Source organism: Eptatretus burgeri, chromosome 2 (assembly GCF_056783735.1).
Source record: "Eptatretus burgeri isolate ZD-2024b chromosome 2, Ebu_testis_v1, whole genome shotgun sequence".
In the NCBI taxonomy this organism is placed as follows: Eukaryota; Metazoa; Chordata; class Myxini; order Myxiniformes; family Myxinidae; genus Eptatretus; species Eptatretus burgeri.
Window position 1 is genome coordinate 95,693,161 of NC_140962.1, and position 25,231 is coordinate 95,718,391.

Below are 25,231 nucleotides of genomic sequence, written 5' to 3' on the forward strand. Positions count from 1 at the left end.
ATTCCTTCAATAGTTTAATTTTCTTTGCACAATAATCCCCATCTAAAATATTAACAAACAAAACATTTGAATCTTTATATTTTTTAAGATACCCCTTTTGTGCCATTACGAAATGATAAACTTCTCTTAATGCTCTTGTTTGACCACCTCCTGAGCCACAGGTTATTTTTTGTTAAGCCCCGCCCACTTTTCTTTAAGCCCCGCCCACTTTTGCTAAGCTCCGCCCACTTTTCATAAGGTATTTTTTCTAAGCCACGCCCACTTTTGCTAAGCCCCGCCCACTTTTGCTAAGCTCCGCCCACTTTTCATAAGGTATTTTTCTAAGCCACGCCCACTTTTCCTAAGCCCCGCCCACTTTTGCTAAGCTCCGCCCACTTTTCATGAGGTATTTTTTCTAAGCCACGCCCACTTTTCCTAAGCCCCGCCCACTTTTGCTAAGCTCCGCCCACTTTTCATGAGGTATTTTTCTAAGCCACGCCCACTTTTCCTAAGCCCCGCCCACTTTTGCTAAGCTCCGCCCACTTTTCATAAGGTATTTTTTCTAAGCCACGCCCACTTTTCCAAAGCTCCGCCTACTTTTGCTAAGCCCCGCCCACTCTTACATCATTTCCAGTTCATCTCTGACTCACAAAGAAATCACTAGAAAATTACAGGATGTTATGGTTTTGAAAAATTTCCCAATGAAGGCTTGCCTGAAGGCTTGCCCAGGGAATTTCCAAAGGAAACCACACCCACCAGTCTTTCTCTATAAAAGCTTCAAACCCAGGCTCCATTTTAAACATTTGTTCTTGCTGGCAATGGTGTTCTGTGTGCTTGTCTCAAACTCTCTGTCTTCTATGGAACTAAACCTTCAAGTTGATGAACTGGATTCAAACCTCTTATCTATTGAGGTAAGATTTTTTATTTTCCTATTTTCAAACTTTGATTGAAGCATACTCATTTAATAATTAATTAACTTAATTAATACATTATTTATTTTCTCTCACAGGAAATTGTATCTGAAAATACTGCTTTTGCTACAACTTGGGGGGAAATTGTTGGCTTGGTTGAAGACCTTGAGTGGGATGACTTTGGTGTTCCTTGGAACTCTCTGTCTTCTATGGAACTAAACCTTCAAGTTGATGAACTGGATTCAAACCTCTTATCTATTGAGGTAAGATTTTTTATTTTCCTATTTTCAAACTTTGATTGAAGCATACTCATTTAATAATTAAATAACTTAATTAATACATTATTATTTTCTCTCACAGGAAATTGTGTCTGAAATACGAAATGAAAATACTGCTTTTGCTACAACTTGGGGCGAAATTGTTGGCTTGGTTGAAGACCTTATGAGCGACCAAGACCCACAGAACGAGTTCGTCCTTGATGACCCAACCAAAGAGTTATACCTTGGAGACCAGCAAAATCCTGAAAAAGAGTTTTACAGCAATAGTACTCATTGTGAGTTATCAAGACAATACCCACTGAACAAGTTATACCTTGATGAGCCAGAATACAAGTTTTACCTTGGAGACTCACAAATTTTGAAAAAATCAGTAAATGAGTTCTGCCTTGATGGTTTAAATAACTACCTTGGAGACTCAGGAAAAGGGTTTTGCCAAGATGGTTCTAAATATGGGGCCTACCTTGGAGACTCACAAATTTTGAAAAAATCAGTAAATGAGTTCTGCCTTGATGGTTTAAATAACTACCTTGGAGACTCAGGAAAAGGGTTCTGCCAAGATGGTTCTAAATATGGGGCCTACCTTGGAGACTCACAAATTTTGAAAAAATCAGTAAATGAGTTCTGCCTTGATGGTTTAAATAACTACCTTGGAGACTCAGGAAAAAGGGTTCTGCCAAGATGGTTCTAAATATGGGGCCTACCTTGGAGACTCACAAATTTTGAAAAAAATCAGTAAATGAGTTATCCTTAAGAGACTTTGTAAGTTGGTTTTACTTTGAATACTTGAAATGTGGGTTCTGGATTGATAACTCACAATGTGATACATATCTTGGAAACTCAACGGGAATGTGGTTATACCTTGAAGACTTGGAAAGTTGGGTTTATGTTGGACACTTGAAACTTTTTTGGGGGCTTTTATTTATTTATTTATTTATTTATTATTATTATTATTTTATTTATTTATATTTTGGAGACTTTTGGAGTTGCTATCACTCTTTGGGATCTAAACCTATCGATGTAGTTCTTTGTCGGATGGTGCTTGATGGGAGCAAGATCAAGAAAGTTCTGGGAAGAAAGTGCAGGCTTACTCCCCTTTTCTACGTCATCAAACCTGAAAGCCTTAAAAGACAGAATTGGAAGAAGAGAAAAAAAAAAAAAACGTAAAATATATATATATAGGTGGAAATCTCATTTTGAAAAAGACTGTGTTGGGTGAGGATTGAGTTGGGGTTGAGATTTTGAATGTGAGGGTTGGGGTTGAGATTTTGAATGTGAGGGTTAGGACACACACACATACACACCAACAAACAAAGTTAAGCCTTGACTATTCAGTTGAGGATTCTGTGTTTGGGGTTCACAGATCTAAGAACGTCCCCCTTGACACACATTATATACTGTTATACACCTCGGACTTGGCCCTCGAGTGTCCACAACGGTGTATAGTAGGAGGGAGTGAAGCGCCAACCTATTGCTCCCATTACACACACACACACAAACAAAAGTTAAGCCTTGACTATTCAGTTGAGGATTCTGTGTTTGGGGTTCACAGATCTAAGAACGTCCCCCTTGACACACATTATATACTTGTCCCTCTAGTGTCCACAAAGGTGTATTATCTGCTTAGTTTTGTCTTTTGTAATTCCTGTGAATAAAATGAACCTAAAATCTCTTCCCCTTCCAAATCATATATTTTATAAGTCCAAGGAACTGTATCTATTACATCAACAATTTTAAAAAGTTCTTTCGTCCATCGTTCAGTAAAACCCTTTTCAAAATGAGATTTCCACCTATATATTCTTACGATATCACCAACTTTGAACTTAGGTTTTCTGACATTAATCTCTTTTTCATATTTTAATTTTGTAAATGTTTCTGATGGCTTCATATTCGTTGACGTGTGAATCGTGTCATTATACTTATCCACAATATCCTGAATAAAAGATGACCATTGTTGTGAACCGAGTTGTGTGAATTTTTTATATAGTCTCTCTTTTAAAGGTACGATTAAAACGTTCAACAACAACTGCCTTCCCTTCATTAAAGGTACTGTATAATGTAATACTGTTATTTTTTAGAAAATTCATAAATGTCTTGTTATAAAACTCTCTACCCTCATCAGTCCACAATTTCTTAGGTTTTCTCTTACTTTTATTAAATATCTGTTGAAAAGCTAACATAAGAGTATTACCTGTTTTGTTTTTTAAAGGGACAACCCACGCATATCTACTCCTCAAATCAATAACGGTTAAAGCATACTTGTACCCCTTATCATTATTGAGTTCAATCAAATCAGCAGACCAGATATAATCAACTTCCTTGGAATAAACTTTCCTTCTCTGAAACTTTGTGAATATTGGTTTATGTAATTCATCAGCTAATTGCTCTTCAGTCTTAATGGCATCATTAGAGCCTATAAGTTTTTGAATTTCCAAGTCCAAGTTTCAATTTAGCACTAATCATCTTCTTCACGATGAACCTATCAACTTTTTCTCTCAAGGTTGGATTTTGTATCAGAGACAAATTATACAACATTTCTCTATCGGCTTCATGCTTTTCTTCCAACGTTGTGGTATTCCCATAATCAATATCGTGTCTCATGCACACTTCATCAACTCTATTGATTGGTTTACTCCAGGATTTAGGATTGTCTGCCTCATCTAATCTTTTATCTAAGTTTGTGCCTGGACCACAGAAAGAATAACCTGGAAGATGTAATTCCCCTGGTATTCCAGTAGTTGTAAATTTACTTCCTGATAAAAACTTTTGTATATCTCCTCCGAGTTTGTGTTTGGAGATAAATTGATTTTTTTTTGAACCACACACCGAACATATACCTTTTTGTATAACCCTGTTATTTTTTACTTTTAATATATGAAATATTTTTAGTATTAGTTTTCTTTTTACATTTGAGACAATAACTCATTTATTTATGAGAAAAATTCCTGCAGAGTGCAAAAACCTTTTTAGTTTCCAACATGCACATTTGAATCTTAATTTTTAAAACATAAAGAATCCTTAGAAATGCCTTCACTCTCTCCTCCATTTATTTAAGAAAAAACTTGAATTAAAATCCATATCTTGTCGATGCTAATAGTCTTGTCGAAAGTATTGCAAATAGACTTGTCAATTCTTTGTTTTCCTCCTCGGTGGGTTGAGTTATTTTCTGTAATACCACCAATCTTTTTTGAATCTCACTGGTTTCCATATTTTGATATTTATTCATTCTCTCTCTTTCCTCCCTCTCTCTCTTCTCTCTTTCCTCCCTCTCTCTCTTCTCTCTTTCCTCCCTCTCTCTATTCTCTCTTTCCTCCTTCTCTCTCTTCTCCTTTTCCTCCTTCTCTCTCTTCTCCTTTTCCTCCTTCTCTTTCTTCTCCCTCTCTCTCTTCTCTCTTTCCTCCTTCTCTCTCTCTTCCCTCTCTTCTTCAACTCCTTCCTCATCCCTTACTATACTTGAATCGTTTACACCCCATAGAATATTATACATATATTCATCAGGATTTCTTGTTATTCCTGTATCCAAAATAATTTTTTTACAACAGGATACCAATAAAATTTCTTTTGAATTTCTAAAAGAGCCTTACCTTTTCTTAACCTTATAATTTTTTCATTATTTAACATTCTAATTAAATCTAAAGTTGTCGGTTTATCAACATCAGCATAATGCCAATCTTTTATTGAAAATACCTCATTCTTATGTTGTAGAACATATTTATTAAAATACCGAATACCCTTTTCTTGAAGGTATGCTTGAACACAGAAATGATAATTTTCTTGAAGCCTTCTTGCTGTCATTTATGTATTAGAAATATATGTTAGAATAATATTATGGCACGAAACACCTCCCCATCTTCCCATAGTTAAATCATTTTGTATTTCCTTACTTATTATATATAATCCTGTTTTTTCTGTTTTCATGAGATAAACAAGGGCAAAACCATTATTATATTTACCCTTATTAAATTCTTTTATTTGTTGTTTACTAATCGTGGCTCCACAAAACTCATTCTCGATACCAAGTGGATAATATTCTTCCTTACGAGACTGATTTAATTGTTCCAGGTCTTCGAGGTTAATTTTAAATGACCAATTATACCCTAAATCATTCATATCATACCCCCATTGTTCTATTCTCATACAAACGATACGCCCTTCTTTATAAAAATTTATTTTAATTCGAACTGTGAATTCTGTATGACCTGGAGATAATATCAACACTTCTGTATCTTTAGAATACACAGCCGTTTTATTTAAGTATATATATTGTGATAAATCGCTTAATCTCACCAAGTCATTCGCGTCAGTCGGGCTTGGATAATTTTTTAATTTATAAGCATTTTTCATGTTAATATTTTTGTTTATATTATATTTATATCGTTCAGCCTGTGCCTTTGTATAATAATTTGATAAATCAATATCCAGTTCTTGAGATACACCAAAGATAGAACCATCTTTACCAACATAAGTCATTTATATTAGATTAAAAATAATATCATAAAATTTTTTATTTTTGTTGAGTTGAAATAACACATATAGACATAATTGACCACAACACTTGGAATTTAATTCTTGGACTTGAAATGTTTGATAAACACCATTCTGTAAGAATTTTATGACTTCAACAGGTGGTGGAAGACCAAAACTATCAAAATAATATTTGTCTTGACTATTAAAAATACAAACCCAATGAGAACCGTTCCCATCATTATCTTCTAAGTTCATAATAATATTCTTTGTATGTTTCGACACATTTGTTAATTCATCTCTCATACAAATAACCACATTATGAATTTTTAATTTCTTACAATATTTGGCAAGTTGTAAATTTGATGTTGTATTCTTTCCAAATTCTTTCAACCACTCATCAATGCTCATTTATTTATTAGAAAGATATAATCCATTACCTCTTTTCGTTAATTTTATACCTGCTTGTGCTATAGAAGAAAGCATATCTCCAACTAACAATCTCGCTTTATCAGGCAGACCTTCAAGTTTTTCAGCAAAATCTACAATTACACCACTTCCACTAATTTGTTTCTCCAACTCTTTGTTATGTCTTTCCAATTCTTTTTGAGCCTGGAGTTGAGCCTTCCTTTCGTTGGCAGTTTTGACCGCTGTTGAAATACCACCCGTCAATGCTCCAACCGCACTTAAACCAGCAAATAAAGGAATTAGAAATGGGAGAAATCCTCCACTCGTCTCTCTTATTGAATATTTTTTTAACATTGGTTTTGTCATTTTAATTTTAAGTGAGCCAGTGTCATTCAAGATTTTAACCTGTTCTCTTGTGAGCAAAACATCAATTCTTACTGCTCCTTTTCTCTGAATTGTATTAACGTTAATCGTACAAGGCTTTTGATTTTGAACACAAGATGATAGTTTATGAAGATTGATTTGATTAACATATACCCCAGTTGGTACTTTGCCACTCATTTATTTAACAAAAAAATTATGTGAGACTAATCATCACACCATTATCTGTATTAATCTGCAATTCTGTTTCTTCCAAAAGCAAACAATATGTATCAACTTCTTCACTCTCTCCTCTTTCAATGTATAGGGAAGTATCCACTCGATTCGACTTTATAGTTTCTTTTTGAGCGCTCAGGTCAAACGTATAGATTGTATACAAACTTTTAAATGCTGTCATATCCAAAATAGGTTCTTTATTTCCATTACTTTCACACACCTTTTGGTAAGACTTGTATGCTTCAGCAAAATCATTTTTTCCCAATTAATTTCCAATCTATCTCGTGGATAAAATGTTCCATCTAGAGAAACGCGAAGTTGTTTCACCTTAGCATTATCACTCAATGCATTATTCTTATCAGTCGCAGTATCACCATCTGGCTTTTTAAAAATCATCCACAGATATCGTGGCTTTCCTTCCAGAACACCCAAATTCCACGTGTAAGTAGTTTGATTGAGTTTAACGTGTTGACATCTTCTTTTGAGGTATGATACACTGAGTGGTTTTTTTGAGTTAAGTCTTCGATTCAACATCTCTTCTGTTTTAAGATTAGGAGTATATTCACTGATATACCAACTCATCTCCTCAATTACAAATTTATTCTGATCACCAAAAGCATTACCAACACCAAAAAGCAATCTATTTTCATTATCATTCCTTTGTAGTTGAAATCTAATTTTAAGACCATACAGAACTTTATCATAATCACAAAATCCAAATATACCTTTAAGAGGAACTGCCACAGTAAAACTATTTTCTGCTTTTGTATCATCATTATACATTCCTTTCCTTTGAGTATACCCAGGGTCTGTGTTTGTTCCCGTTGACATATCAGGAATAAAACCTTCGACAGACCCCTTTCCCATTCTATCACTGAATGTATAGAGTGTAAATTTCATCATTTCAGATACAGCAGAGACATAATCAACCGCTTCAACTTCTTGTGTTCCAATATACAATCGCACACTATCAAACATTTTCCAGAAGAAATCATTTACAAGTGTAGCGTTTGTGTTATTCCCAGCCTTAGTGAATTTAAATTTACACAACAAGAAACTTTCGGAGAGATTCAAATAGGTTTGTTGATTATTTATTTCAAAACTTTTTGTACCATTTGTATTCCAGTCTGTTCCAGTTATTGCATTTACCTTGAAGTAATCTTCTTTTTTAGTGGAGTTTGAGATAATAATAGTATCATCCAAATCATAGATACTATCAATTGCTTCCATACTTGTATTTATTTAGGAAAAAAGATGTTAAAACTTTTGAAACCCTGATCCAAGTATTTGAATTATTTTCTGTCGTTCTTGGGGGACAACTGAGTTTTACCTTTCTTAATTTCTTTTATTGCTTGTAATTTATGAGATTCTTTCTGAGCATCTTTTATACTCTTTACAGCACCTGCTACATTTCCCACAGCAGAAGCAGTTGAACCAATTAGGTCTTTATGTTTAAGAATAGTTGAACCAATACCCATGAGAGTATCAATTATCCCATCTCCTCTAAATTGATGTCCGACACCCCTTTGTCTCTTAGGTTTATAGTATCCTCTACCAAGATACATACCTTCACCCTTGTAGTACGGGGAAAGGAACATCCCATCCCCTGTAATTATTTTATATTTTCCCAACTCGTGCTTCCTCACAATAACCATCGTATTTATTTATTGAAAAACTTCACGTAGGTGAATTCTGATGGATATAACTTCTCCATTAAAAGAGATCACACGATTATCTTGGTCGGTTATCCTAAAATTTACTCTGTGTATGGTTTTTCCTGACACAGGTAGATAAACCAAATTTTTAGGCTCCATATTGAATTTATAACCAATTGGGGTTGAGTATGCGCTGAATGAAAATATTGTATTTGTTTTTAATCCATCATTATAAGCACCATCAATCAAATCACAGTGAATTAACACCGAATTTATTCCTGAGGATATTTGAATGACATTATCACTGTAAAACGTCCCATTAGTTTCAATCTTTTTGAGGAGAAACCTAATAACTCTCTAAATGAATTATCAATTGTGAAATCAACCTTGTAGTTATTTTTAACTTTAATCGTTGATTTTGAAGTATGTTTTTGAATGTTTATAACAATATTTTTTGGTTCATCACCCTGTTCTTTCATAAGACGAGCAATTTCGGAAGATATTTGAGAAATCTCGTATGCTCCGGGTGAGACTGTTATCGTTTTGTATCCACTTCCCGGATTATAACTAAACTTGTCATTTTTCTCGGTTATATTAAATAAGGTATTATAAGTCTCCATGGACAATAAAGATGCCTCATATTCTTTTGTTGTGTCAAGTTGTAGTGGGTATGGGAATGAAGATGTGTGGTCGCTTGTTGTGAAATTAAAACTCAGGATTGTGCTTCTCATCTTATTTAATATGAGATAAAATGTCTTTATATTGAGATTTATTAATTATTTTCATGTTCATCAACTGGTCTAAAATGGCTGATGCTTCATTAAAACAATTGTTATTTCCAGCCTTCTTACTGCCGAACAACAATAACAGTCTATTAACTAATTGCGATGGGTCATTTGGAAGAAAACTAATACCTGAACCAAGGATACTTAAAGCCTGAATAATGTGTTTCTCCTTCTCATTCTTCCTACTTTTACCAGAAAGAATAACCTTATAATTTAGAGTGTTCAGCAAATCAATATATACTCTATCATCATTATTTTCCATATCCAATGGTTTATCAATATACTTTGATTCATCCCTCACAGTTGAACCTTGTCTTCCATCTTTTGTGAGAAGAAACATTAATCTCGGAGTTAGTTTAACAGGGGGTTGAGCAGAACTTAAGAACCTTAATTCATCATTAAATATCAATACCTTTTCTTGAACAAGATGAAATATTGCTGGTTGTTCTGTTGGAATGAGTCCTGCTTTGGTTTTTGAATCCGCTGAATATTCATTGTTTTGAACAGCATTCACAATATAATCAGGGGTTGATTAATCTCTTCCAGTTGTTGAAATAAACCTTCATCATCATATTCTAATTCTCCTAAATGCTCTAATTCTTCCTCCGTCATTTGACTGAAATCTTTTAACATTTGAAGCTTTCTAGGAGTATATTCTACTGTGGGAACTGTGGAAACATCTTTCATTTTTTCTTGGGAAGTTTTTAAAAGTGGTTTAAAAAATTTCTCTTGTTTTTTTCAAATGCTTCTTCGCCCGTTAGTTTCTGTCTGCGTTTCTTCTTTATGTCTTCCTGTTGTTTTACAACTTTTGAAACCAACTCTTGATGTTCCTTAAATCTTCTTGCTCTTTCTTTTGTATCCATTTATTTATTGTAAAATATCATTTAATGAATTGTAAAGATCAACAGGGAAATTTTCCTTTTCTTCATCATTCAAGTAGATGTGTTCAAATAAATCCTTTTCTTTAAATATTTCATCAAATTCTTTATTAACATTAATGCGAGTTGTAATTTCTTCTTCACTAATCCTTGCATCTCTGCTTTTCATACGTTTTTGTTGAGTTTCTTCATCAACATCAAAACCGAATGATAAAATCTTCACTCCGCTCAGATATTTAATAATTTGTCTCGTTCCTTCTGGATTAGTTTCTAATATCCCAACACCACCAGATTTTAGTTTCTTTAACTCACTCTTACAATGTGAATATTTTGTTGTACCAAGAGAAACCTCCTCAAATATTTGTCCTTCATTCCTCAATCGCATATGTTCCTCCACTGAAATATAGTGATAATCTTCACCTTTTACTTCTCCAGGTCTTATTGCTCTAGTTGTTGTTGATACAATGCGTATCACGGGGTGTTTTTAAGTAAATTTACAATATTCTCATTTGTACTACACAAGAACCTTGATTTATGAAAGTTTTTTCCAGAAGCAGATTTACCCACAAGATTTATAATAATAGTTGTCATTTATATATGTAATTGTTTATAAAACAAAAAATATATCCCTTAATATCTCATCTTGTTTCACAACAATATATTTATATTTTTCAGTCGTGTGCTTCATATAATCCTCAAATTTCTTTTTACTACATAATGTAGAACAATTATCTCTCCAAAAATTATTGATATCTATTGAATTTAACTTGAATAAAATAAAAGTATTAGCATTGTTTCTGATGGAACGACGAGGAAGTTGAAAGTACGATTGACTAAGATAAATACAATTACAAGAAGAATGTCTCCCTCTTGTGTAGTAGCTGTCCATTACCGTTTGGTTTCTCTCATTAACACAATCATCAAAGATAACGAGGTTCTTTTTTGATTTATCCAAATCTTGGGGAGACGGTATATCATCCGTATTATCACTAAGAATACAAGTTATAAGATTTGATTTCTTTTTACATCTCTGTGTATCACAAAATAGTTGAATTATATCTTCAATGTTATAATCATTTAGGTTTTTTTGACGTTTAAATAAACCTATTATATCTTCTTTTTGAAGACCAGCATTAAAACCTTGTGAGAGTAGTTGATACTCTGGTTGAAAACTCGACTTTGTGAAAATTATTAAATTATCATAATCTAAAAAGTTGGGAGTGAGGAGCATTTTTAAAAGTAAGCAGGTTTTTCCACATCCACTTGAACCAACTATGAGACATCTTAATGAATTTGGGAGATTTTTATGGTTGTTAAATTTTATCTTATTTTCCCAAATAGGTAAAAAATCATTCATTTATATATTTGAAAAACAGGTTATTTAATTTATTATTGGCTTTTTTAGAAACTCTATATTTTATCCTAAGTTCAGGTTTAATTTCAAGATAATCCATTATTTTATTTATACAATATCTTGTGTTGATATTTCCCTGAAAATTACATCCATGAATAATATACAACAACAATCCTTTGAACATTTCTCTTATACGTTCAGTTTCTTCCCTTGTAAGGAAAGGTGTGTTATCATCCTCATACTTTACATTCATTTCTCTAATCAATCTTGTAAAGTAATTCATTTTTGGTGTAAATCTAAAAGAATTATTTTCCTTTTTATATTTTTTATTATCATTAATTAGAAGATAATCACAGAATATACATTGTTTATAGGCTTTTGACTCTGTGTTTAATCCCTGTCTTTCACACGCAGGACAATTCTCAAATTTGTCATATGGAGAATCAGGAAAGTCTAGCATATTTATAAAGTAAAACTTTACTTAAACTGAAATTCATCTATACTTTCAGTTGTATATTACCATCGATATCGATATACTTTTTTTCATTATCAGATTCAACGACAACATTTTTTATATTAAAGGTAATTTTAAAATTATCGTTAACTACTATTGAACGAAATGTCATTTCACCTGATATATTAACATCCTTTATTTCATCAAGATTTACATCTTTAGGGTTGTTGAAAAAATACAAATTTCTCCTTGCATATTACAGATGGTCTTATCTTTTCTTTCTAAAGCTTCATCCATAAGGTTTTTGTTCTTTGATACTTTTTCTTGTTTCATTGCTTTTTCTAGTTTTGAATATATTACTAGAAGGAGAGGAGAAACTTTTGTTAGAGATACTTTAATTGATGTTCTACCAGGTATACTAAAAGCCCTTCCACTGAAGGAAATTGAAGAACTCATATTATTTACCATAATAGTTTTTATCCAATAGTTGTTATATTTATCTTTGTTCAATTTTACATCCTTGACATATTTCTCAGTATCTTTAACAGATGAAGAGATTGATTGAAACTTGTCTTTTGTGTCTTGAAACATTGTATTTATTAAGTGAAAAAGTTGGAGGATAAAATGTTTTTAAGCACAGATTCACCTATAAATTAAACGAAATTTTCATCAAGAAAATTTTAGTTCAAGCAAAGTTTTATTCTATAAATATGGTGAATACAACGTACTGCGATGTTTGTAATCACGAATATAAACATTATAGAAAACACCTCCGAACCAACAAACACACATTTAATCTATTTCATCAAATATCTCCTCTTGAGTTGGAAAGAAAACATTGTGATATCTGTTCAAAGGATGTTTTGAAGAGTAGTTATAATCAACATCTTCAATCACAAAAACACAAGAAAAATGAGTTTAAAGTAAAGGGAGACTATTATATTAAAAACACTGATGAGGCATTTAAAAGGCATATAAAAATAAGGATTTTTCAATTTGGAGAACCCGGTCCATCATCAATAGCTGAATCAATTGAAATAGTAAAACCCGATGTTGAAAAATTTATTAAAAAGACATTAAAAGAAATAAAAACTTTAAAGTTTTATATGGGAGTGAAAATGAATATGAAAAGACAAGATGAAGAACAAACTCCTTATATGAGAACAGATCTTCATTTTATAACATCATTTCAAGATTTTTTGAATAGTGGGGTTTATGAAGAACTATCAAGACAAGAGGAGGATGTTGATAATACAGTGGTAGGAAGTGGATTCAATATTAAAAAATCATCTTTTTAGATATACACATTCTAAAATCAAACCCTCTTAAAGCTTCTTCTTATATTGAATTACCAAAAGAAATAAAACTAAAGAAGGCAGTTGTTAATATTAAGAACAATGATAATAAATGTTTTCTCTGGTCTGTTCTTGCTCACTTACATCCACCAAAATGTAATTCAGAAAGAGTAAAACAATATATGAAATATGAGAATACCTTGGACATTAAAGATTTTAAATTCCCAATGCCACTAACAGATATTCCTAAATTTGAGAAAAAGAATAATCTTTCTATTAATGTATATGGATTAACGGATACAAACAAAGTTCAAATATTAAAAATTTCAAACAACTATAAAAATGAAGAAACACACATTGACCTTTTATATTTTAGTGTTGGAAAGAATTCACATTACACATACATCAATAATTTATCAAGATTAATCTCTTCTCAGGTATTCAGAACAGCAAACAAAATATATCCTTGTAAGCGATGTCTTAATTCATTTCATACAAAAGAACGATTAGAACAACATTCAAAATATTGTAGTAATCATAAATCAGCTGTAATTACAATGCCTAAACCTGGTGAAAAGATTTATTTTGAAGATTATAATAAATCTATCATGCACCCATTTGTGATATACGCTGATTTTGAATGTATCCTTAAAAAGATAAATACTGCTTCTCCTAATCCAAAAGAACCATATACAAATAAATATCAAAAACATATTCCTTGTGGTTTTTGTTATTATATCAAATCATCTGTTGGAGAAAAGTATAACAAACTTGAACATTATCGTGGAAAAAATGCTTCACAAGAGTTTGTAAAACGATTAGAAAAGGATTGTATAAGACTCACTAAATTAATGAAAGAAACAAATGAACCGATGAAATTAACCAAAGAAGAAAAATTAGAATTTAGAATGAACAATATCTGTCATATTTGTGAGGGGAAAATTAAGGAGTCTAAAGTTAGAGACCATTGTCATCTTACTGGTAAATATAGAGGTCCCGCTCATTCCTGTTGTAATCTTAATTATAAATTACCTTCTTTTATTCCAGTCTTTCTTCACAACAGCGCCAACTATGATACACATCTATTTATAAATGAACTTTCAAAAACACCAGGGAATATTTCTGCTATAACAAACACAAGTCAAAAGTATATTTCATTTTCAAAAATGATATTCACAAAACCTTTAACTCGTATTAGGTTTTTAGATTCTTACAAGTTTATGGGAACACCACTAGCCTACCTCGCATCAAATCTAAGCTCCACAGACTCTTTTCCAAATCTTAATTCATTCTTTCCAAAAGAGGAAATTCTCACTAAAGAGGAAATTCAGATTAAAGATGAAATTCTGATTAAAGAAGGAATTCTTACGAGAGAGGAAATTCAAACAAGGAATGAAATTCAAAGTAAAGAGAAAATTCTTACAAGTAAGGGAATTTATCCTTATGATTATATGGATTCATTTATGAGATTTAAAGAAACACAACTTCCTTCAAAAGAAAGTTTCTATAATAACCTTTATGAAGAAGAGATAAGTGATAAGGAATATAAACACGCACAAGAAATATGGAAAATATTTAAGATAAAGAACCTTGGAGAATATCACGATTTATATCTAAAAACAGATGTTTTATTGTTAGCTGATGTGTTTGAAGCTTTTAGATCACTCTGTCATAATAAAAATTGTTATGGATTAGATCCTGCCCACTATTTCACAGCTCCTGGTTTAGCTTGGAGTGCAATGTTGAAAATGACAAAACAAGATATAGATTTAATCAGTGATGTGGATATGCTTTTGATGATTGAGAAGTCCAAGAGAGGTGGAATATCACAAGTATGTTCAAAAAGATATGCTAAAGCAAATAATAAATATCTCCCAAATTATGATAGTGAAAAAGATAGTAATTATTTGATGTATTTTGATGCTAATAATTTGTATGGATGGGCAATGTCTCAATCTCTACCTTATGGTAAATTAGAGTGGGTGGAAGAAAAGAATTATGAAAAGGCTTTGATGAATATTGTTATTTCTTCTCAAGAGGAATTGAATGACGAAGAAGAAGGTTATTATTTTGAAGTTGATTTGAGGTACCCGAGTGATCTTCATAATAAGCATAAAGATCTTCCTTTTGCATGTGAGAAAGAAACTCCAAAGAAAGAATGGTTAAGTGATTATCATAAAAGTTTTAATATTAAAGGTAAATCAACAGAAAAGTTATTAACAACATTCTATGATAAAGAGGGATATGTTTTGCATCAGAGAAGCTTAAAACAGTTTTTGAGAGAAGGATTGAGAGTAGCTAAAATTCATAGAGTTTTAAAATTTAAACAAAGTCCTTGGGTGAAAAAGTATATTCAATTCAATACAGATATGAGAGCAAATACAAAAGTAAAATTTGAAGGGGACTTTTATAAATTAATGAATAATGCTGTATTTGGAAAGACTATGGAAAATGTTAGAAACAGGCAAAACATTAGATTCGCAACATCTTGGAAAGAAGCTTCGAGATTGATAAATAAACCAAGTTTTGAGAGAGAAGAGGTTTTTTCAGAGAACTTTTCTGCAATTCATATGAAAAAGGAAAGTATTGTAATGGATAAACCAATTTATATTGGAACAGCAGTTCTTGATTTATCAAAGATATTGATGTATGATTATTTGTATAATGACTTAAAGAAAGAGTATGGTGAAAATGTTTCATTGTTGTATATGGATACTGATAGTTTTATCCTAGATATAAAAACTGATGATGTTTATGAAGATATGAAGAAAAATATTGGAGTATATGATACAAGTAATTTCAGCAAGAAGAGTGAGTTATTTTCCAAAAAGAATGAAAAGGTTATTGGTAAGTTTAAGGATGAGTTGGGTGGAAAAGTAATGAGTGAGTTTATTGGATTGAGAGCAAAGGCATATGCTTATAAGTATGGTGAACAGATTGATAAGAGGTTAAAGGGAATAAAGAAATATGTAATAAAGAAATCAATAACTTTTAGAAATTATTATAATTGTTTGATGAATAAGAAAGAAGAATATAGGAAAATGAATACAATAAGAAGTTATAAACATAACATATATAGTGAAGAAGTAAATAAAAAGGCATTAGGAGCCTTTGATGATAAGAGATTTATTTTAGATAATGGAATAGATTGTGTTCCATATGGATATTGTATGATAGAGTGTATAAAATAGATTATGTTTTAACGATGGGAAGATGGGTTAGGGTTTTTTAAGGGCTACCGCCGCGTTTTTTCACAATATATAAATGGTTAAACCAAGTATTAATCAAACTAAAGAGTGGAGAAAATCTCAGTCTTGGTATATAAATGGAAAACATAATGAATGTGAAAAATATCAAATAAGTCTTATTGAAAAAATAACTAAAACAAAGGTAAATAAAACAAATAAGCGAATTAATTTAAAAACTAGTAAGTTAGAGGATGTAAATAAAAAAATGAATATCCTTGAATGGACTGAAAACTTTGATGGTTATCAATTGAACAATGAAAAAACAATTTACTATAATCTCAAAATGATATGTGGCTCAGGAGGTGGTCAGATGAGAGCATTAAGAGAAGTTTATCATTTCGTAATGGCACAAATGGGGTATCTTAAAAAATATAAAGATTCAAATGTTTTGTTTGTTAATATTTTAGATGGGGATTATTGTGCAAAGAAAATTAAACTATTGAAGGAATTTGAGAATGAACAAATCTTTATAGGTTCAATGAGTGAGCTGTTCAACCCCCAGGTGTTCAATTCAATGAGATTCAACCTCCAAGTTAAAAGGGGAGACAAATAAATATACCTTGGGATAAAAAGGGGGTTTATTTTTAAGGAAAAAAAATATAAATCGCTGAAAATCCCCCATTCATTTACATGGGGAAAAGTGAGCCAGAATCAGTATTCTTACCCTACTATCCACTTTTCACCATTCCCCTCAAAGGGGGGAAAAAAAGTACCATAAAGCAATCGTCGAAACAGGGAGAGATTTATGTCATGCTTCACTTGTGGGTTTATCAATGGCCATATGATGTCACAAGATATTTACAACCAGTCAGGAAGCCACAAAGGCAAGATGTAGCAGCCTCCAAAGAGATTATTATTTGGAAATTCATGATGGGTGACAGTTATTCCTTTTGCAGAGTGAAAATTCTGTAAAAGTCAATGATAGTGACTCTTTGGTGGGGGGTATATTAAATAATATACAGACGGAGATATGAGGACTTGAGGAAGGGCAGGAACAACTCGGAATCGAAATACGAGGTAATACGGAGGCGATAAAATAATTGAAAAAGGCCCAAAAAGAAACCAAGTCCTCCAAATCCAGGTGGCATCTAGTTACCTCCACCACCGGTAGGTGAAGGAGGTTGTGTTTTCACCTCTTTCTGTCTGTTTGTATCTCAAAAAGTTGTGGACGGATTCGGATGAAACTTGGTGGACATGTTGGGTGTGTGAAAAGGAAGAATCGATTCAATTTTGGTGAGGTCCCAAATCCGGATACGGATCTGATAATTTATAAAGTGATTCTTCACCATTGAGAGATAGGGCCAAAAACTAAGTATAGAATGATATTTCAAAAACGTATTGGGCCGAATATGCTCTCATGGATCAGGCATTATATGGTGGAGGTGTGCGCTCTTCCGAGTGCCCTTCTCGTTCAGTCATGTTACCACAAATCTATACACCAACACAGATGCCTCACTCATTCCGGGAGAAGGAGAGAAGAAAGGCTGCTAGACATATAAGCGAAGTAGGTGGGGTATGGTGTTGACCCCGGCCTCACCGGCTCACATGGTAATGAATCGGGTGCGCGGTACGGGTGAGTGAGAAGTGAAGATGGGAGGTGCGGTGTACATGAGCACGTGTAATCCGAGCTATCAAAATAACTTGTAGACTCAGTTGATACTCAATGAGGTATATGTGCTGGAAGGTGCAAAGATGTCGGATGCATATGTATGATGCGTAGGTAGAGAAGTCAGTTCTGGGGAGAATCACTGTTGACCCTTTTTAAGCTCGACAGTTTGTGGTTGGTTTTATAAGGCGCAAAGGAGGTACTGTTCGTGGGGAGGTGGTAATTACGCCTGGCAGCTTGCATCTCCATGCCCGTTTGCTTTGTCCTCTGTGCTCGGCATGGCCCACCTAGTATTGTCTACTCGATCACAAACCAACTCTGAATTCCGAGGGCTGCTTTTCTGAACTTCTCCACTGAGCTCTCCAGAACTGAACTGACACTCGGAACACTCCAGAGCTCTGAGTCTGATTCAACGAGAGAACTTTGACTCAACTCAACTCTGACTCTCCAACTCTTTTTGCGAACTGGTCTCCCAGGCCTCTTATTGCCCACATTCCTGTCACCTCTTACATCCGCTTTTCATGAGCCATCCCCACCGATTAGTTCCCATGCTAAGTAATTGATTAAGGCATCCGATGGCGTGAATGACACGCAGGGGACAAGGGGAAATGTATACGTGTTGTAGTATTTATATACAATTATCGCCATTGCCTGTGCTCGCTTTCCCACCATTTGCTGTATAATTGTGATTGTAAGGGAGGGGGCAATAAGGGTAAGAATACAACACCAATTCCCTCAAAGAGAAATCTCCTAAGATAGGTAGTAATAAAAATTATCATACTTCTTACAAAAAGATGCCAGTTCTCTGTATGAATACAAGTATTTTCGATACAAACATGCGTACACTTCCGCTTTCTTCTCATATGCTTTAGTAAGTGGTTCACCAACACCATCAACACCATATCGCACTCTAGGAAGGAGCGGGTATTACTAATTATTTAAAATTCATACAAAGTCCAACTGATAAACTGTTAAATAACTAGAATAGCACTCGGTAGAGCGCATACCTCCGCCAGCCTGGATAGTTAATGTTTTGTATCCCACTGATAGGCCTGGTCTGCTGATCTGAACTAAGATGTAATTGGCTTGTTCTTGTGATGTAACCAACTCATCCACCAAGTTTTGGCATCATCCACAACTATTTGAGATTTTGTGCTCCATATCGTTTTTGGCATAATGTCTCAATGGTGAAGAATCACTCAAGTTATTTAAAAATTCTTGTATCCGGATCTTCACATTTTGTCGTCGTCACACACCCAAGCTGTCCACCAATTTCAAGTCCACCAATTTCATCCAAATCCGCCCACAACTTTTTAAGATAACCTGTTCACAGACAGACAGACAAACAGACAGGGATGAAAACAACCTCCGTCCACCTTCGGTTGCGGAGGTAAAAATGTATCAATTTTTTTTCTTTTTATTCAGTTCAATAAGAAGGATTGGAAAATGAGATAAGTGGCACGAGTGATGTATTACAAGTACTCCCCTTCCACATAATCGCCATTATTCCAATCATGTGGGCAATCACATCCTTACTATAATTCACGGACCGGTGTTTGTCGTGCTTCTCCTCCGAAAGTTCTGGGCTGATTACATCCAGACTTGCTACATGCTAAATAGGATAAGTATGATCCCAATTAATGTATTTGCCCGTGGTCTTGATGGGCAGGGCAGTGGTGGTGGGGGGGGGGGGAGACGCAAATTATCGATGTAGATGTGTATCATGTAGCGCAACCTTCAGGAGGGGAAGGGTATTACTAGTCTCCACCATTTACAGTTGTTCAGTATTCCTGTCTCCACATTTTCCAGTGCAGTGAGGTGTTTGGAAATATATATATATATATATATATATATATATATATATATATATATATATATATATATATATATATATATATATATATGTAACCCGGGTTTTTTTTTCTTGGCTATACAGAGCTGTTAGTTGCCGATACATTGCTTAAATAATGGTATGTATCAGAAGAACATGTCGCATGCTTGGAACAAGATCACCCATCGGGTGGGTACTCTGCTTGTACAGAATAATGCACTCTTCAATTCACATTTGCCACACCGAAGTCTGAAAAAATGCACTAAATAATGTAGCGTTGACAAGAAGAGACCAATGAGCAATGAAACAAGTGATGAGCAACCACACAAATGAAATACACACACACACACACACACACACACACACACACACACACACACACACACACACACACACACACACACACACACACACACACACACACACACACACACACACACACACACACACACACACACACACACACCTAAATTCACAGAATGGCCCACGATTTGTGATCCCTTAACCAAAACGGAGGTGGATACTTCGAGCCCTGGAGCACTCCGTTCCACCTTCTCAAATGCACATATGGAGATATCAATGAACGACACACATAATATTGTTACGGATTTGGAAGCCTCTTGCACACAGACAGTCAGCAGTCCCCGCAGTTCAGTTATTTCGATAAGTATATGTGTATCGTTAGAATCCATCCCTTGTGTGTAACGGGAATTTCATGTGTGTGCTGCGAGTTATTTTGTAGTTAGTTTTTTTTATATTCCCCAACAACAACATCCTGCTTCATTCCACCACCCAACCAAACCTTCGCGCACCGACTCCATTATCCACGTGTTTTTGGCTGAAGGCGTTGGCGGAGCCTCCATCGCCTCAGATCGAGGCTCCGCTCCGAAGGGCAGGGAGTGTTTCCTCCAGCCAATGGACGAAGAGCGAGCAAAGCCGAGGTTCTCTAGCCAATGGGAAGCCAGAAGGCCAAAACAACTACAGAGCCTCTTCAGGGGGCAGGCCACTGATACGCCACCCATCCAATGGGAGGGAGAGTTACCTCAGGACGGATCCCTCCCACTCGCAGGAGGGGTTGAAGAATTGTCGGTGCGATCCGTCTGGGTCGTCTCATCTGGGCTGCTGGCCATCTTCCGTCTTGGTGCTGGCTGGCGTTTGCCTCTTCATCTTGGTTCCTTGGCGCTTGGTGCGAGGTTGTCCATGTGGGTTCGAGTCCCACTGTGGTGGTTGGAGCGTCCGATCTTCCCAAGCCCTTCTACGAGAATCCCGAGCTCCACAAGGGCAGGTCGGCAAGCCTTGCGAACGCGGCCAGGTACCAGCAGAACTCTGACCCTCCAGTTCGCCTATCCCCCTGGGCTGGAGGTCCGAATAAAGGCCGGTCGGCACCAATTCTTTTTGGTGTGTGTGTGTGTGTGTGTGTGTGTGTGTGTGTGTGTGTGTGTGTGTGTGTGTGTGTGTGTGTGTGTGTGTGTGTGTGTGTGTGTGTGTGTGTGTCTGTGGTGGGCCGTCCTATAAGTAGAAATTGTAGAAGTGTTGATTGCTCATTGTACATTGCATTTTATTCGGAATAAGTCGCACTGTGTTATTATTGTAAATAAATATCTGTTAAATGTTCCAGTTCGTTGCCTGTCGTTTCTATCATTGACCCAGCATGGTTCAGGCTTGAAAACTAGTTCGGCCGTTTGTGTCGTAAGTTTTCATTTGGTCTGGCGCGGCTTTGGTAATTTCCGCTCGGTTACGCCAGATCCGAGTTGGTAATAGCGACTCAGTTCAGACAAAGCCAGCTGAGGGTGTGGCTTCCCCGGTACTTAGACGGCGTGGGTACTTAGGTAAATTGGAATAAGACAATTAACCCTACCCCACGCTATCGAAATATTGGCATCCATGGTCCGCTAAGCGGCTAAGGGATCCGTGACCTTTGGAGTTATCCAAGGGTTACGACCTTCAATTCCGGGTGTTCGGGGGGAGACGGCCCAACTGCTCCGTCTTGGGGTCGTTATCGCCACTGGAACCAAAAGAATATTACACATCAGACATGTATAATTTTCTTGCCGGTTCCCAGGCATATACATATGGTTTGATGAGGGCATATGGCTGCAAAATGATATGTCATCTCAAGTAGGCCAGAATAACATTATTGTGTCATCAAAATAATTATTATCCTTATGATATTTCACTCTTCCTGTCTGGAATAAACAGTTATAGCAACCTTAAGTGATGCAAAATCTCCCACTCCATGGATACCTGCAGCTTAAAGACATTGAATTTTGTAAGGAATACTTAAATTATGCAAAAGAATGGCTGAAGAGCAATTTTCTTCTTACAAGCAGCATGCTGCAGGTCGTCATACATTACCCTGTAGTAATAATGGTCTCTTTTCATTGTTGCACCTTGTAAAACCAATTGAGCAAAATGGTAATTCAGTTCAAGGTTATTTTTATGATGCACAGGTTATAACAGCAGGAGGCGACAGATTCAAAGACTAACACGGCCATATTCATTGTATTAAGAACACTTGAGAAAGAAGATTTGTTCACCCGCATCATGGAGTGATGAAAATGTTGCTTTTTTTGGAACCAATTTTTTTTTTTTAATGTTGCAGTTGTCCTTCACTCACAGGTGTTAGTGCACAAATGAAACAAACTCAGAATATCGCAGCTTTGTTGACATTGTCGAGGCCCAAACTCAAAATATTATGAAGTAAACGCATTATCAGAAAGTTTCATTTTGATCTTTATTTATTAACCAGCTTAGCATGGTCATGAATAAACGATTTGGCAGTATGTCATCCTGATGAGCTCATAACAAGGGTGAACTCTGGATCGGCAGCTCTGCTTTCATTTATTCGTGACCTTAAAGGCATAAATCTTCAGTTTTCAAAGAGCTGAGTGCCACAAGGATGCCATTGTGGTCAAGAGGTGATGTGTCGGCATAAATGATATGCATGAGAAAGGGAGGGAGGGTGGTGCGAGGAATTTAGCAGGGGAAAATCTACTTTCAGGCCAACCTGTACAATTCCATACACCGAGGCCAATTGACCTGAAAATTTGTTGTACCACATTACTGTAGCACGTGGTAACCAACGTCAATAAAAACAATTGCAATCCTGAACCAAATCGATGTTAAAACAAGAAATAACAGCACTCTGGGCGATGGAGCCCATACGTTGGGTTCCCCATCAGTGGGGGCACTTCCACATTCGATTCAATCTCATTATTCACTCCAGGTCCTCAAGACAGCTGATCAGCACCATCTCAACTCATCCATCAGAAACGTTTTACCCCCCCAAGGTGGTCCTTAACAGGCAATCACCACCATAGTGTGCAATAAATGCATGTCAGTTTCAAAAGAGAGTATCCATTAGTCATAACTTTCATAATCCTTCAGTTTTTTTTAATGATCACAATTACTTTTGTAATCATTTGCACCTCCTTGTTATCTCAATCACTTGCATTAAACAAGGTAACAAGTGATTCAGGATGCTGGTTAGCAACTCCGGCATGACAAATACCCTCAAAAAATGATTACGGTAATCCACAAAGATTATTCTGCCTTTAAAAAACAAAAGTCCAGGTCACATTTGAACATGTCTCTCCGGAAGTACAGTGGTGTCTCCTCATGTCCTTGTTCAGCATGTGATAGACATCCAAATTCCTCCCTGAGCCCTAAGTAATGTCGAATAAACCAATCATCTGTATCTTCAAAAAGTTGAGAGTATCGGTGTTTGAATCTGAGGAATTTAAAGGTTTATTGAACCAGATGCTAAATCACAGTACTTCTAGTTATTTTCCATTAGATAAGATAAAGATTATTTCTTGCTCAACACTCACCCTGCCGAGTTCCTTGTCTTCCAGAGCAAGCACTCCTGTGCTTTCTGTGAAAAATTTCACCTTGACAGCAGGTAGTGGGTGTGTCGTGGTGAAATCTCCTTGCGTGCCCCATCTGCAGGAAGACACAAATGGCTAGGGTCTCCAAAAAAAGCCCCTCACACAACACAAAGAGCAGTTGTTTCTCGAGCCACACACGCACATCGTTTGAAGAAAACTATTTTAGAATCAGAATTCCACTCGTGAGCAAAAGCCACCTGATATTTGCTCAAAAAGCAAGCAAGCTCAGAACAATTAGAGTCGTTACAAAAATTTAAACCATCACCCAGTCACGGCCACTAGAGGGACCCAATTGAATTACAAACACTATGGCACAGACAAAACACAAATCGCCATTATCATGGAGACATGCGAGGTGATATTGTATCCCATTCCCTTCCATTCCCTGGGATCGCATTCCCTCATTATCCCAACTCAAATTGCAAAGGCAGAAATGCCATCACACCTGGTAACCCATGACATTGTCTATCTTCTATGCACCATTCTATCTGCAAGGAATGCATTATTTCGGTACAGCAGATAAATCCTGTTAATAAAAGCCATTGAATAGTGACACATTTTCCAAACATTGATCGTACGGTTGTCGGATGGGATGCATTACAATTTGCATCCAAAGATTTGCCCAACTACTCAGGAACACTTCATCAACACAAACAGACAATTGTATGTACTCCAGAGGTTTTTTTCAAAATTACACTCCTGTGGATACCAAACACTTCAATGAACAATTTGTCCCCATAACTATGATCTTCCATTAATTTATTCATTTCTTGAGATGAGTTTGACGTATAGTCCATGACAGCTGCAAACCTGGACAGAATTGCCAGTTTGTGAAACAAAAGGGAGCACAGAAAGAAACAGATGGATTGGAAGCTGCCAATCTGGATGCATTCTTTGTCAAAGTTATTTCAGTCTTCTATCTCCAATTCCCATTGTAACTCCAATTCTGGTTCCTGTTGATTCCTTTCTCTTTTCCATTCAAAGGTTAATCCTGGACGGTCAAGAACAGGACACACTGAAAGCTGAAGATAGGTTTCAGAACTGATGGAATAAACAGTGCCTTCAGAAAGTATTCACACCCCTCGACTTTTGTCAGATTTTGTTGCGCTACAGCCTGAATTTAAAATGGATAAGATTTTAATTTTTTGTCACTGATCAACACAAAATACCCGATAATGACAAGATAAAAAAACGTTTTTAGAATTTTTTACAAATCTATTTAAAAAAAATGCAAATCTGAAAAATGTCTTGCGTCAATAAGTATTGACCCCTTTGCTATGACACTCCAAATTGAGCTCAGGTGTATCCAATTTCCTTTGATCATCCTTGAGATGTCTCTACAACTGGATTGGAGTCCACATGTGACCAAATCAATTGATTGGACACGATTTAGAAAGAAACACACCTTTCTAAGTAAGATCCCACAGTTGACAGTGCATGTCAGAGCAGAAATTCCATCATGGAGTTAAAGGAACTGTCCGTAGAACTCCGAGATAGAGTTGTGAGGAGGCATAGATCTGAGGAAGGGGATAAAACAATTTCTAGAGTGTTGAAAGTTCCCAAGAGCACAGTGAGCGCTCCATCATTAGGAAATGGAAAGAACA

General features: G+C 35.3%; 1 protein-coding gene and 1 long non-coding RNA gene across 2 annotated transcripts in view; both read left to right on the forward strand.

The window, feature by feature from the left end:
- Positions 1 to 25,231, forward strand: part of LOC147032614 (calcium-dependent secretion activator 1-like) — a 488,157-nt gene that overhangs the window by 159,132 nt on the left and 303,794 nt on the right. The window lies entirely within an intron of this gene.
- On the forward strand, positions 710 to 3,121 carry LOC147032615 (uncharacterized). Its single transcript, XR_015055254.1, has 3 exons — positions 710 to 890; positions 989 to 1,153; positions 1,251 to 3,121. It is a non-coding gene; the product is annotated as an uncharacterized LOC147032615 (long non-coding RNA).